Below are 13,677 nucleotides of genomic sequence, written 5' to 3' on the forward strand. Positions count from 1 at the left end.
TTCCCTTTTATTAATAATATCCCTTTTATTAATTTGGAATAGCAAAACACAATTTGGAAAAGAAAGTTAAGGAAGGATAGCACCTAGGTCTTTGATCCAGCCACCACAGATAACCTGTACCTTGGTAAACAGTCCTCTGCTTATTATATATTTCTGAAATACTACATAGAGAATAATGTTTTAAATCTAGTAAAAAAATAACACATGGTTTTCCATGAAAAAATAATATTGTCTTAATTAAAAAGAAATTTTCTGAGTCTCTTCAGTCAATGCAGAAAGCAGAAAACTCAAGTAAAAATAATTAGCAGTCCTTACAATCAAAGTCCTTACATGCAGATAAATGCATTACAAATGTGCATTTTATTAGATTCTTCTTCTATACTGCTGTACTGAATTTACTGCAATTTACTGCTATTAGCTGTGTCCAAATTTATTTAACTTGTTAAAGACTGCCATTTGATGTGCAATTTATACCTGCTAAACATGCCTTAAATGCATGAGCCCGTGTCCTGGAGTATGTGAAGGGCTACCATTTTTTACAGCAGAAAAGAGATGTAAGGAACAGATGGAGAAATTACAAGTAAATATTATGAATTTAGTCTTTAACAGCTTTTCTTCTTCATAGTTCCAATTTTAAATTACAGAATGCGAGGTGTTGGAAGGTATATCAAGAGATCATTGAATCCAAACCCCCTGCCAGTGCAGAATCACCTCAGGTAGGTCACAAGAACACGTCCAAGCAAGTTTTTAATGTCTCCAGGGGAGACTTCTCCAATCCCACTGGGCAACCTATTCCAGTGCTCTGTCACCCTCACAGTGAAAAAGGTTTTCTTTATGTTTACATGGAACCTCTTATACTCCAACTTGTATATTTCCTTGTCCTGTCATTTGTCATAACTGAGAAGAGCCTGGCTCCATCCTCCTGACACTCACCCTAAACATATTTATGAAGATAAATGAGGTTTCCCCTTAGTCTCCTCCTCTCCAAGCTAAAGAGACCCAGCTTCCTCAGTCTTTCCTTGAGGGAGATGTTCCACTCCATTTATCATCTTGGAGGCTCTGTAATGGACTCTTTCAAGTTGTTCCCTATTCTGGAACTGAGGGGCCCAGAACTGGACACAATATTCCAGATGAGGTCCCACTAGGGCAAAGTAGAGGGGCAGGAGAACTTCTCTCAACCTACTAGCCACACCCCTTCTAATGCACCCCAGGATGCCACTGGCCTTCTTGACCACAAGGGCACATTGCTGGATCATGGTCATCCTTCTGTCCATTTGAATCCCCAGGTATCTTTCCTTTGTCCTGCTCTCTAATAGGTCAGTCCCCAACCTGTACTGGCACATGGGGTTTTTCCTTCCCAGATACAAGAATCTATACTTGTTTTGTAGTATTTCATTAAATTTCTACTGGCCCAACCCTCCAGTCTGTCTAGGTCTCATACAGCCTCCTGGTGTGTCAGACACTCCTCCCAGTTTTGTGTCATCAGCAAACTTGCTGAGACCATACTCCATTACCTCATCCAGGTCATTGTTGACTCTGCTGAATAGTACTGGTCCCAGTAATGACTGCTAAGGGACTCACCTTGATACAGGTCTCCAACTAGACTGTCCCATTGACCACAACTCTCTAACTTCTTTCCTTTAATCAGTTCACTATCCACCTGTCCTGCTTTGGGCTAGGATAAAGTTAATTTTCTGTCTTGTAATTTTGCTTTCAGCTAGGTCTCTTGTAAGTAGCTGCACTTGCTGAAATTAACAGCAAGTTTCTCAGTCAGTGTCTGCTTCTGGGACTGATAATGCTTGATGTTTATAATTATAGCTAAAGACTGGTATGCAGAGCCAAGGACACTGCTCGGTTCTGAGGAACATCTTGTGCTCCGGAAAGAGAAAAGGAGTAAAGAGGTCACACCTGCAACCCTCCTTTAGGGAGAAGCAGACAAGATAAATGGCCAAAATTGACAAAACAGAGTATTCCATCTCATATGCATCGTACTCAGCATAAATTTGAGGAATCACAAGGGTCAAATACTTCATTCCCCTTCTTCTGCCTTCTTCATTTGGCCTTTTGCCTTCACCCTTCTTTGCCTGTCCCTGTTTGCTTTGGCATACTGTGAGGATTCTGTCCATTCATCTGCCTTTGGTCTTGATCCATGCCAGCCTGAATCTGTGTATTCCTGCCTCCAGCTCCCAACTGCTGCTGACTCCAGGAGTCCAGCCTGGACTTTCTTAGCACAGACCAAGCCACTTCAGCCTCTTGTTTCTCTCGAGGTAGCTTCCACTTCCCAACTTCTTTCGAGCTGCTCTCTCTGGGGCCTTCCTAGCTCTGGGAACCCCCTCTCTGTCTCAGTCTATCACAGTTTTTTTAAGTGCACAGCACTCACTGTTGCAGCTGTCTATCTCCTCACGATCTGAGTATCCATATGGTTATATAAAGCTATGGAAAACAATGCAGAATGGCATTCATATAAAACAAATTTCCCTCCAGTGTTTTAAGGTAAATCTCAGTTATTTTTAATCAAATTTCAGGGCATATATTTAACCTACTTAATTTCCTATATTATTTTCACTAGAAAAAACCTTTAATATTACTTTTTCTCAAGAAATTGCTACAAAAAACTCTGTGCTTCTGTTATGAAGAATCTATTGTCCTTTCACCCCTGCAGATGATAGATTGGTTGGTCAATTTTTCTACCTATTTAGACACGTCGTTACAAATGACATATGACAGACATCCAGTAATACTAAACTCACAGCATAGATAAGTTTTTACCCAATATCTGACAGATACAAAAGAAGACACTATTTTCATACAGGTGTACAACCTATATATATGAAGTGATCTTCTAATGTTAAAGGGTTTTTTACTACGGTCTAGTGAAAAGGAAGAGAGTGAAGAAGCACATAATTAAATCCATGACTTTGTGTCTCCCCAGACTAAGAGAAAATAATTAAATGTTGTTATACATTTCATTATCTAAACCCATACTGCATTCATCTGTTATCTTTTTTTGCTCTTGACAACATCTAGGAGAAAAATTATATCTACTAATGACTTTGTAACTTACACCTTTCGTTCTTTCTGCATATTTATTTTTTTCTCCAGAATTAATAAGCCTAATTTGCTACATTTTTGCTTCATGGCTTTTTAAATGCTAAAAATTTTATTTTTTATTTACACATGAAATTGTGCATTCATTGGACCCAATGACAAAACCTTCATGCTTCCTTAAAGTCCTAACTTTATAACATTTCAGGAATGAACCAAAAAATGTTCACCATTTGTTGTTGGATGTTTGATGTTAATCTGCTTTAACACACTGGTGAGGAGAACATGGAGATATTCCACAGAGATATCTCCACATCTACCTCTGACAGTATTGGTTTAGTGGGATGATTTATTCAGTAATTTCACTGTATAGGTAATTAGGTAAAATAGTTCAAAGAAACATCCGTCTGCAGTTTACAACTTTCTCATCTCAAAATTAATATAAATTTTACAGAATAATAAGTGGACAGGTCACATTCAGGGAACTGTACAGTTCTGTTCGAAAAACGTGCAAAATTGCCTGATTAAGATGTATATCTCCATTGTCTTCTGTACCTTATTACCTTCTTTCAGATGGTTTGAAAGATTTCACTTTTGTGACCTTGATGCCACGCAGTACCTTCTATTTTTTTCTTCTCATAGGATCACAGGACCATAGAATGGTTTGGCTTGGAGGGGACATTGAAGATAATATAGTTCCAAACCCCTGCAACAATCTTCCCAAAATATGAATAAATACAAGATTCTTACAAAAAATTGTTTGCTATGTCAGTCAGAGAGACTATTAAGTACTGAACATTCAAGTTTCTTTGGTAATTTTGAAATTCTACTACCCAGAGTTAATCCGAGCCTTTCTTGTTATCATCATTTTATCATCTTTTTATCATTTTACACTATTAAAACAGAAATTGAAATGTCTTAAAAATCAAAAGCCCTATCTGTTGACCATCATAAACCAGAATAAAACCAATGCTAAAACTTTTCTGAGTTTTATAGCTGAGATAACCAGATGTCCTGTTACTTTTTGCACCACAAAGTATATGGACGATCAGTTCTTTAAACTACCGTCATGCAGGATTTGTATGGTCGTTTCTGAGATAACTGTACATTGCTGGTATAAAATTTATTATGTTTGTTAAACTCAAAAAGTCTGTGTTTGCCTTTTTTATTTTGGTTTGGTCTTAAGCATTATTCACTTAGGTAAGGCTGCTGTTTCCTTTATTATTCAAACACTGATTTTATCATGTAAAAACTAATACTAATAATTCATAAATTCAGTGAATGCCCCTTGAGATCTGTATTGTTTAGTCATTCAATGAATAGTACAGTAGCAAACTTATTGATTCAAGCCGAGCACTTAGCTAAAGGCTTGTTATAGTTCTGACAATATTTCAATAGGTCAATAAAATTAGGAAATACAGGGTAACTTAATCAATAACTTTAACAATGTCAATTTGTTTGCATTCCAAACCCCCAAATCAATCAGATGTGCATGCAAATAGCCCTATGTAATCTGGATTTAGAAGAGAAGATACTTAAAGGTATAAGGAAAATTGAAGATATTTATCATGATCTGCATAAAATGCATCACTATCAGCATAAAAAATACAGTTAATGTTCACTGAGTAACAACAACCTGTTTAAGAAATGACAATAATACTAAATTTCTTTTAAGAATTATGGTCCTGTCTAGCTTTAAGTAAAAGCATAGTCTGGTTCAAGATAAGGTAGCAAGCTACGTAGCTGTTACAAAAAATAAATGTTTAAAAAACTCACTGAAATCCACTTTGTATCATGGAGGAATATATATTCTTTTATTTTTATTGTTTCATGTCAATTACTGAACTTTAGAGGTCAGTGTGGATGAACATTTAACCATTACCTAAGCATAACTCTCAGTCCATCAGATGAATCTGTAAATGTCAAAACAGGCATCTTTGGATCTTTGAAAACATTGCAGAGAAATCTTTGAGACAAACATTTAGGTGCAGGTAGACAGATAATGAGAAAGAGAAGAAGATAGAGGAAGATAAAGGAAGAATATAATTTTTTTCCTCTTTATCCTTTTTTTTTTTCCCTTTTTTTTTTTTTTTAATATAATCTGTTTATCTTTTGAGCTTAGTATCTCTAATGTCTGTGAAGTGCATTTCCTTGTGTTTCTAGTAACACAAAATATGATTGTGTAAATCTGGAGGGGCTATACACTCCATACCTCATTGAAAACTATTAACTAATTCTTGCAGTTAGATGGACTTACTGGTTTTAATATACACTGAAAGAACTATAGGATCAGAAAGAAAATAAATGAACTGCAGTTTAATCCAGGATTTTAGAGCCCAAGAGGTGAGGAAACTAGGTCAAATATTTTTTCTGCATGAGCCACCTGAATCTAGAATGATGTGTGTTCACCAACAAATATAGAGTGTTTTGAAGATGGGGAATAGGATTTATAATTCCACTGTGTTAAAATTTTCAGTATGTGTATATAATTAAATATTTATTAGATCAGAAATAGATTAATGTAATAAGAATTATTCTAATCCCTTAATAGAAGAAGAGACCTGAGTTGCAGTTCCTTTTTCAATGAATGCTTATGGATTTAATATTAAAGTATTATTGAAGCAAAGGACTGGAATGAAATTCTTATTATTTCTCCTTAACTAGTAGGTGATAATGTAATGCTTATTCTCTTTTGGATTCAATGAATATGTAATTATTTCATGCAAAGGTGAAAATTTCAGGAAGAATATGTCCACCCTTATTGTATTCCATAACCATAAGTATTAGACTATTCAGATCAACCTTAGCATAGGAGGAAAAGATATATATAGAAGAAAACTGAAAACTGAAACTTGTGTTTCAGTCTTTCATACTTGGAAAAGTGCTCTATCAACAGAGTTTTAGTGTAAAAACATGTGATCTTGTCTAGCATTTTAATGACAGTTACTAAAACTCAGCAGACTTTAATCCATATAGCACCTATGCAGTATAGTACTTCTTGACAAAAAGATATATTCTTCTGTGGGAGCTATGTAAATCCAACAGATATGTAAAATTCAAAATACACTCTCATCTTCAGCAACTTCCCATACTGGATTCTTGCCAACCAAACATTTTGGAATTCCATTCTAGATCTTTCTTTTCCTTTTTGATAATTTCCTTCGACAAAGTGGAAGGGATGCTTTTTCCTGAGGGCACCATGAGACCCAAAATTTGTGTAGGATGAGTAGCACTACTGAGAAAGGCAATGAATAGAAGGGATCTCTTTTACATAGAATCTCTTATGTGATCACAAGAGATCATACAAGGAGCCTTTTACACTGCATGCTGTTGGGCAGAAGCATTAGATTTACCATTGTACTACTGAGAAAAAAAAATGCAAGTCAAGAGACCGCTGTGTATGAAAAATGTGTTTAAAGGCAATCACATTCATATTTGTTTTTCTATGACCTAAAATGGAGAGAAGCCAGCACAACACACAGTGTCATTGAAAAGAGCAAAGCAGAAAAAAACATTTCCTGCTTCAGAAACTGTAAGACCATGGAGATCAGCAAGAAGGTGAATCACAACAATTGCTATAACGTAAATTGACAACATGGAACATGTCTTACTAGGCACAGGGAGACATGCAGTAAACTGTCCCTTAAGACACACTGTAATGTAATATTCCCTCTTGAACATGGTGGTTCAACATTCTAACTGTTCGTTAATAGAGTGGTTTTTGTTGGAAGGGATCCTAAAGGTCATCTAGTTACAAATCCTCTACATGAACAGGTACACCTCCCACTAGACCAGGTTGCTCAAAACCCCATCTAACCTGGCCTTGAGCATTTCCAGGGATGAAGCTTCCAAAACCTCTTTACTTAACCTTATAAAAAATAATTCCCTAGCTTTCCTACAGTCCTGCTTCAGCTACTGGAAGGCCACAATGAAGTTTCCCCAGAGCTTTCTCTTCTCAAGGCTGAACAACTCCAAATATCTCAGTCTGTCTCCATAGGAGAAGTGCCTGAGACCCCTGGTCAACTTTGTGGCCCTCCTCTGGACTTGCTTGAATACCCCCACATTTTTCTTGTATTAGGAACTACAGAACTGAACATGATACTCCAGATGGGGTCTCACAAGAACAGAGTAGAGGGGGCAATAATGCAAGCCAAGACTACAGTTGACCACATTGCTGGCTCGTGGTAATCTTCTCATCAACCAACACTCCCAAATACTTCTCAAAGGTGCTCTGAATCTGTTCTCTGACCAGCCTGTGCATGTACCTGGGATTACCCCAACCCAGATGCAGAACCTTGCACTCAGCCTTGTTGTATTTCATAAGTCTGGCATGAACCCACCTCTTAAACCTGTTAAGGTCCCTCTGGATGGCATCCCGTCCCTCCAGTGTGCCAACTACACATTAGAGCTTGGTGATGGTCCATGTGGCCAACAAAGATGTTAAACTGCACTAGTCTCAGTACCAAACCCCATTTGTCATTATGCTTCATTTGGACACTGAGCCATTGACTGCAATGCTTTGAGTGACCATCCAGCTATTTCCTTATCTACTGATTGATCAGGAATAGAATCATAGAATGGCTTAAGTTGGAAAGTACCTTAGAGATCATCTACTCCAACCTTCCTGGCATGGGCAGGGACTACTCTCAACTAGAGCCATCAGGTCCATGTCACTCTAATTTAGGGACAAGGTTGTCATACGGGACAGTGACGAATACTTTGTACAAGTCCAGGTGGATGACATCAGTTGCTATTTCCCTTTCCATCAGTGCAGTAGCCCCATAATAGAAAGCCACTAAATTTGTTAGGCATAATTTGCCCTTAATGAAGTCATGTTGGCTGTCATAACTTGCCTTATTTTCTGTATGCCTTAGCACAGTTTCAAGGTGTATCTGCTTCATGATCTTGATGGTCACAGGAGAGACTGACTGGCCTGTAGTTCCCTGAGTCTTCCTTCTCTCCTTTTTTGAAAATGGGAGTTACATTTTCCCCCTTGCCTCTATCTCATAAGGCTTCATGGACTTTTGCAGTCTTTTTTGTGTTGAGAGCGTGATGGATTGTTAGAACAAAAATTTCACTGTGTGAAGATCACTATTTCATGAGAATAAAAGCTGTGCCCTTTTCACTGTTCTCTTTAAAATATTCCTACATTTATAATATCATAATTGTTGCTTCTCCATATTAAATTTCTGTATTAATTTTCTCCATATTAAAATATAGAGAAATATTGTCCAGGATCAAGTTTTAAGCGACATCTCAACAGCATCTCTGGTAAATGTGTTTAGAAAAAAACAAACAAAACAAAGGTGAAGCACCTCATTTTGTATGTTTGATCAAGATCTATTTGATTACTTTTTTAATTTGAATAAGCACCAACATCTATAGTCATAATTAACAGCACTAAATCACTTAAAAAAAAAAAAAAAAAAGTGAAAAGAATTTAAACCTTTAAATTAGACCTCAGGAAACATTAAGTTGCTTGTAAATCAGAGAGGTAATTACATTTATTATATCTTCATCAATTTTTTTATTTATATAAATTGGAAAATTTATTACCACTTGGGAGATGTTAGGGTAACTGCACTGAGTTCACTTGCTGTTAAAAGGATATTATGTGAAATGGAATGTTTCATAAACCTTTTTTTAGTGCACTAATTTCAGTGCACACATTTAATACTAAATGAACTTAAACTTTCTCATAAATACTTTTAGCAATACAAGCTATGTAAATTTTCAATACCAGTACACAGCACTTCAGCATCTGAGTCTTTGATGACAAATTACATTTTCCTATAATATGTTTTATTCTGTCAGATCATAAGACAACTATCTGGCATATCTGAAAGTTCAGGCTTCTAAGCTCACATATCAACATCTCCAACACTGATTGCAGTAGTGGGGAAAAATTCATACATATTAACAATATATCTCATCATCTAAATTTTATCTTCGCATCAAGATGTGTACTCATTATTCCTAAGCTACATCTAATAGCTAATATCTGTTTTCCTTCCCAGAATATTGTCAACTTTCACCACTGCCTAGATGTTCTTACATGAGTAAGATTTCACAAAATATTTATCTGAGTTGTTTTCCTCTGCATTTTTATGTTTTGCTGATATTAATTTTCTTGGCTCAGCATCAGTCTTCTAATAAAAATAAAAGGTCCTCAAAATCATCTGTCTAGATAGTCTAGGGGTTGTTGCCACAGAATTGCTCCTACTTACAAGAGAAGTAATTTTAGTGACATGTTGGTAAAAACCTATATAGGTTTTATATTAAGGTATTGAAAAAAACTAGTACATTTAGCAAATACCCTTGATGTAAGAAAACTAATTGGTGGCTCATATGAAAGAAATATGATGTGTTTGTTCACTGCTCAACCACATACCCTCCATAGGAACAATGGATGCAGATGGCATTTGTTGTCCTCTCTGTTTACATCAGAAACTACTCCTCCTTCACCCTCAGGGAGGAACATTAAGTATGTGTCAGCCCACAGGCCTTTTCAGAATATAGACCATAATCTCATGGCCAGCTAATAACAAAATATATTAAAATCCCCTCTACTGAAAGAAGATTGGGCAGTGCCACTAGCAAAAACCTTAGGACTGACACTTTATTTTACATTTACTTGCTTATTAGAATATCTGGCTTTTACATGTGGTCATTTATCCAGGGACATTTGCACATTTAGTATTTAAAAATCAATTTAATTTTAAACATATCATCTCTATTGCATTCAAAGCAACATATGAAAAAATCTCCAAACTATATTCTAGTGTTTTTACAATATCAGGAAAAGGCAAAAGTAGCTAAGTCCAAGTTTAGTTCCATCTCAGGTGTTTGACTGGCAAAAGGTTTCTTAGTGCTGGCAAAAAAAAGCCAATTAAATTGCTCACTGACATTAAAGGGAAAGCAGATAATTCAAGTAACAATTTATCAGATGTGACCTAAAAACCACAGAGGCAATAAATTTATGGTCGTTAAGGTAACTGTTTTTCAATTGATTTTCATAAAATGGGAATTTTGGCTTGTATTTTAAACACACCCAAGGGAAAGAGGGACCCAGATCCCAGTGACATTCTTCATAATGAGATTAAATCCCTTAGGCTGTTTTGGGGAGCTTAATCTTGATGTTTTAGCTTAAACTACAGACACTGAATATATAATACAAGTTGCCTGAAGACATGATGGTGTTCTATTCAGCTAATAAAGGGCCCCAGTCTGAAAAGAAATGTACATGGATTATTTAAGAACCAGAGGAATATTATCTTCCCTTACTGTATGTTAGAAATATGCATTAAACTTCAAATGGTGCAATGCTTGAAGTACAAAAATTCGAAGAGCTTTAGAATGCTGCTCCTCTAAATATTGACAAAGCATTTAAAATGAAATTGAAGTGATGTACATTTTCTGAGGGAAAGATGGAATCTGATGAGAAAAAACTATTTGCTTGCACTGCAGAGAATAAGTCATTCATTATACATAGATGGAGATAAATAATTTTCAAACAAAGCCAGAAACATGGACTATTTCTTGAATGACTGAATACTTAGGGACGATTCCTTTAACAATAAACTTCAATTTATTACGAATATTTTTTTCCAGGCTATAATTTACTTTTCTTATAAAAAGGAATTTTCAAATTTCTTAGCCAAAACTTACCTACCAAAATTCAAAAAGCAAAGTTGCTAGTGTTTAGTTAATGCTTTAACCTCTGTGGTGCCAATCTAGTTCTAACCCCTCTATCTGGTTCAGTTTCACGTGTAACATTTCTTTTTGTTTCTCATCCCCTCTCACAACTCAAATCTTTTTTTTTTTTTTTTTACTGACACATGAATAGTTAGGAAAATGTTCTTATTTTGGTTTGAATCAAATGACAGGTGCAGGACTGTTCAAGAACAGAGGGAAGACAGCATGCAAAAATACCAAGTGTGATCTGGGCATAATAAAAATCAAGGAAGAGTTATTCTATCTGTGTTAACTTGGTCTATTAGGATAAGAAAGTTCTTTGTCCTGTAATTCTATACCAAGTAGGCTGTCTTTTTTGTTATTTTCTTACCTAGACAAGCGCTTTGCAAATTATTAACCAGTAATAAGCCTTCTTGGTTTCTTAGCCACTTCCTGCCTCCTCCTAGAGTTGTGTTGCATAATATGCTCATGGGGGATTCGTGCCCTTTTATGTGCTTTTGGTAAGATCCCACACTGACAATGGCAGCTGTATAATGACCTCCAATCTGCCCTTTCAGTCTGAGAGTGGAAAACTGTAATTCTAGTATATTTAATTTTATTTATTTATTTATTTATTGTCAAAGTGAATCCATCTACATTGATATTTCAGTTAGGAAATTTCTGAAATGTTTCTGGAATGAATCTGTTAATACCTGCTCTTCTTTCAAGAATGTTACAGAGACATCTCAGACCACAGAAACTGTTGGGATGTCTCAGTCTCTTGCCATTCTGGATGATAGTAAACAACACAACAAGGTCCAAGAAAGACTCTAAAGCAATCCACCTGTTAGTGAGCATTTATCCCACAACAATGTATTAGAGTTAGGAGATAAAAAAATAACCTGTGAAATGTAGAGACATTGTGACCTCAACAACATCTGATTTCTTCTATAGACTTTTAGTGTAATAATACCCAACTACCACTTCACTCATTCTATTGCTTCCATAAGTGATCTGTAATATTGCATGCTAAGGAAACTGAAGGAAAGAAACAAAAATCTTATTTTAGGAAAACATATCATCTCACTATTACTAAAATCAGAATCATTGTTGCAAAAGAAAAGTCTCAAGTATTTATAACATTTTAGATAAATATGAAACTAGTATCTTATGTATATTTATATATGTATCTTTACAGATGAAAAATCTTCCATGTAATAGTACTCTCTTTTTTTTCCTCAGTATAGATAAAATTCTTCTTTTGGAAGTAATTATTTAGATTAAAATACCTTAAATTCACTGTCTTTTCCACTTCCTTGCTTATTCAAAGACCAGAAGGCTTTCTTTGATATTGCTCATATTTCAATTTTCTTATTCAAAAAACATTTATAACAAAATGGGTGTGAAAATAGAAGTATTACAGGACATGAACAAACCTTGAAGAGACTGAGTGTAGCAGATACTGGTCTTGAAAACTGCATTTACCAGTACAGATCCTGGATAAGGAGGATGGAAAGATATGCAATCAGATCAGTTTGTATGCATATGCATATACTATCTGCATGCACATGATTGCAGTTCTGCCATATTTATCAATGAATTTGTGAACATTGTGCCCTTTAAGAGCAAGGCCAGACCAAAGAATGTACAGGCTGCGCAAGGTTTTCTTAGAACAGCTCATTCTCCAACTTTGCTCATCCTCTCTTGAGGTTTGTGAGACTTTGAAAGAATGTGTGCACACTGTGACAGCACAGAAAATGGTCTAAAATTCACAAAAACACATTTGACAAAATTGAGAGAATTGTTAACCAAGAGCATACTACAGAAAAGCTACTTTAATAAGAATCGGAGAATGTTTTAATAGAGTACTGAAGCACAGCTAGAAGCTTGGATCCTTGATAGGTAAAGGGAAGAAAACAACGGCTAGAGGAGCTTCTGGCTAGAGCTGTTTCAGAATGGAAAGATTTCACAATTAAAGAGGATGGATGAGCACTCTGATAATAAGTGCTTACTATTAGAAAACCTCTAATGGCACTACTTAAAAAGTACTGCTGATGATTGTAAGATTTTGCTATGACTCATGGCACTGAAAGGTGAGAATAAGACAATCAACAGAAAAAAAAAACTACATACGGCAAGCAAGACACATCCTCCAAAATAGCTCCCAGATATCCACCAACATGTATAAAAGTCTTTGAATCTTTGAATTAAAGTCTCTAGACAATTCAACAGTATCCAGAAATAAAATAGTGTGGGCTGGAGAAAAAAAAAATTAAAATTGCATTTCAGGATTCATCACATCAAATGATCAAAAGAAGGAATTGACAGAAATGATCCTTTTCCTACTAAAGAATGATGGGAAGAAATGAGTTTGTGCAAGACTGAATTCTGTTTAAATGAGCACTGAACAACAGTAACAGAAGATTTTAAAGCTAGTGTCACAAGCTGGAGAAATTAAACACTACTGAGGACAGAAGGTCAGCTGAAACTGAGACAGAGTTTGCAGCTACTGCTGAGGACTGACAGGTCATTGCAGCATATACAGACTATACCAATGTGTGCAAAATGGAAAGAGTCAGATAAAGAACACAACCTCTACAACCCAATGAAATTCTAGACCCAATACTGAGAAAAAGCAACATCGTATTGAGTGACAAGCATTGAATAGCTAGTGTCAATTGTTGCTCCATTTCTTGATTTACTGAGCTTTTGGAAAATAGTCAGGAAACAAAAGTAACTTTTTCCAAGTATCTGACATGACAGAAAAGAAGCACACGGTATATCACAGCGGGTGAGAATCTGAGTATCAGATGCTTTCTAATGGTCATTCAGGGAGCAACAGGAAGGGCAGATAGCAAAAAAAGGTGCCTGAAACAAAAGATGGGAAACAAAATAAAAGACAGTAACGAGATGGTAACATTTAGTTACTATAAAACATTCCAGAGTCCAGATAGTAGG

Source organism: Calypte anna, chromosome 2, assembly GCF_003957555.1.
Source record: "Calypte anna isolate BGI_N300 chromosome 2, bCalAnn1_v1.p, whole genome shotgun sequence".
NCBI lineage: Eukaryota > Metazoa > Chordata > Aves > Apodiformes > Trochilidae > Calypte > Calypte anna.